Here is a 2,927-nt window from a genome sequence, read left to right on the forward strand (position 1 = left end):
AAGGAAGGAAGGAAGGAAGGAAGGAAGGAAGGAAGGAAGGAAGGAAGGAAGGAAGGGGCAAGGGTCTTGGGAGTATTCATAACTCACATTTATCAGGCAGTGGTAGGCAGTGCCCAGGCTTAAAGTGAGGTTGATTTGGTGTTATCAGTGGAGGTTATGTGTCATTTATTTATAAGCCAATAAATGTTTGACTTCATCCTTAGATTTCTTTGACTTTACAAAGCTGAGTTACTGCTAACAAATTTTTACTGTTGAAAGTGTTGCTGTTTTGGAAAAATCATGTCATTTCTCAGTTAACTTTCAATTTAGAATTTAAGATATATTTCCATTACAGAAATATGCAATAAATGTTTTTTAATTTTTAATTTGGGCAAGAGAGGAGTTAAAATGGCATCCAAATTTGTGCTACACCTTGTAGATTTGAAAGCAACTTTGCATAGATCTAATGTAACTCGATCAATTCCAGCACTGTCTTCTTCTCACCTCCAACTTCTTCTCCGATGAAAGGGATTTCTGCAAGGCCTATCACCATCCTCAGCAGCTTCAGACCGCTTGGGCTGGTCAAGGTGCTGACAATTTGGTGTCTGGTGAGGGCCACTTCCTCATTCAGAGACAACCATCTTCTCATTACAACTTCACATGGCAGAAGGGGCAAGGGTGTCTCTGGGGTCTTTATTATAAGGGCACTAATCCCACTTATGAAGGCTCTGTCATCAGGTCCTCATCACTTCCCAAAGGCCTCCCCTCCTGATACCACCAGCTGGAGGGTTAGGATTTCAACACATGAATGGCAGGACACAAGCCTTCAGATCACATCAGCCAGAGCCCTTGAACCTCATAAATACTACAGTTTCTTTCACTGGGTTCCTTTTGTAACTTCTGGAGGACATGAGAACTAACTATCTGAGCTCCTCCAGTTTCTAAATATTCAGGAAGGAGTCATGAACAAACTTTAAGCAGCAGGGAAATCTTGGAGATGGAGGCCTCGCCCCAAACTGGGAAGCCCCAGGAGAGCAATGCAAAGCTCCCTCCCACGCGTCTGTTGCTGAGGCCTATCCCCAGTGTCTTGCTGGACTGAGAGTTGAGTCGTTTCCCTGCATAAGGGCCAGCTCTCTAGAGGGGCAGGGCCATGTACCTTGCTAAGAGGTTATAAGGGCAGATGTCAGGCTTTGATGTGTCTGTACATTTGTCCCACAGCTTGGAAGGTAGTATTTGGACTACTGCTACATGTTGAATTGTTGCTCTAGGAGCAGACCCAGTGGGTCTGAGGATATAAACATTTTTATCGATCCTGAAGTTTTTTTTCCTTATCATTACCCCCAATTTAGAAAGTTACCAGCAATGTCCAGTTTTATCCTGACCTCACCAGCATTATATATATTATGACTAAAAAGTAATTATTTGAGTTTCCTATTTGATTCCTAAGGAATAAAAAAAATTTTTTCATTTCTATTTGTTTTATTCCTAGTTGAGTTACACATTCACATTTTATGTCCATTTATTTTGAGGAGTTTTCTCTAGCTCTTCACTGTCATTTGTAATTCTGTTTTGACCATTCTCTAGTTATATTTCTCTGCTGTTCTTTCCCAATATGGTTTTTTAAAATATGAATTATACTACATCTCCTTTAATATTTTCATCTGAGATGAGTGGTAAATATCTTTGTTTTTAATACCACATTGACTTTAAGCCCTTACAAATAGATTAATTTATAGATCTAGTTAGTTAAAAATATTAGGGATCCTATTAGGTTGGTAATTAGTGCTGTGTTTTGTATGCACTTTTTCTATCTAATATTTATTAGTTTGATTATAAATTTTGATATCTCTGTGATTTTCATTTCAACTACAGCTAAACATTTTTAAGCGACCGTATTATATTTTTATGAGAAACAGACCATGTAATTTCATTAATATTTAGTCTCTCAGTGATGTCCCAACAAGTCTGAAAAAGTGCCCCCCCACCCCCACCAGGAAGAGAAATTGACCTCTAATTTTAATTTACTATTTAACACCATATTTTCCATATCAAATGGGGTATATGCAAGAGATGCAGTCTTCTGGTAAATTCTAGGTGGTTCATGTTCCTTACAAATCAAACTTATTTCATTGCAAAGTGATGTCCACTAGGGACTGACTTTTTATTGTTTCATTTCATGAAATTTTAATCATGTGAGGAAGCAGCAAGACACAACTCTCCTGAGCTGTCTTACCATGATGCTGCTGGTGTTTTGAGATCCAATCCCACCTCTAGATCCTATCCACAGAGAAACTATTCAAGGCCTGAAACACCAATAAAAATTATTGCTATGCTAAGTTTTTAGAGTCTGACAAGGTAAAAACACTGTTTAAAGAAATGTATCACCAACTCCTTCCCTTCCCTAGCTCCAGGCACATCACACTGTGTTGTAGAAAAGAGAGGTGAGTATAACCTCGGTGTTCAGATGCTTCAGATTATACTAGCTCTCTGTCAACTGTCTAATAACACCTGATTTATCTTAAAACCATTAACTGCTCATTGGCAGTCGTGACAGAGAGTTTACCGCAGCTTTGAGGCAGTCATGACAGGGCAGCAAAAGAGGCACAGAGCAGGTAGACATGCATTTGCCCACAATGCAGCAGTTCCACCTGTGTGGATTTACCCCAAAGACATAAAAACATACGTCCATGCACAGACTTGTATGTTCATGGCAATTGCATTAATATTGATAATAGCCAAAAATTGGAAACAACCCAATAATCCAACAACTGGTGAGTGGATAAACAACACCTCCCACCTCCATAGCGCCATGGCTTCATGTCTCACCTGGGTTACTGCAATAGCCTCTACCTTTCCTTGGGCACACAGCTACAAGAGGGGTCCCATTAAGACCCGAGTGCATTATGCACGACACTTGTATGTTCAGTCTTCCAACTTTTTCAAAAGCC

The 2,927-nt window shown here is 39.7% G+C and overlaps 1 pseudogene; it reads right to left on the bottom strand.

Moving 5' to 3' along the window:
- Positions 1 to 628, bottom strand: part of LOC103607950 — a 26,520-nt pseudogene extending 25,892 nt beyond the window's left edge.
- Between the last annotated feature and the right edge of the window lie 2,299 nt (positions 629 to 2,927).

This window comes from Galeopterus variegatus, unplaced genomic scaffold (assembly GCF_000696425.1).
Source record: "Galeopterus variegatus unplaced genomic scaffold, G_variegatus-3.0.2 Scaffold7890, whole genome shotgun sequence".
Taxonomy (NCBI): domain Eukaryota; kingdom Metazoa; phylum Chordata; class Mammalia; order Dermoptera; family Cynocephalidae; genus Galeopterus; species Galeopterus variegatus.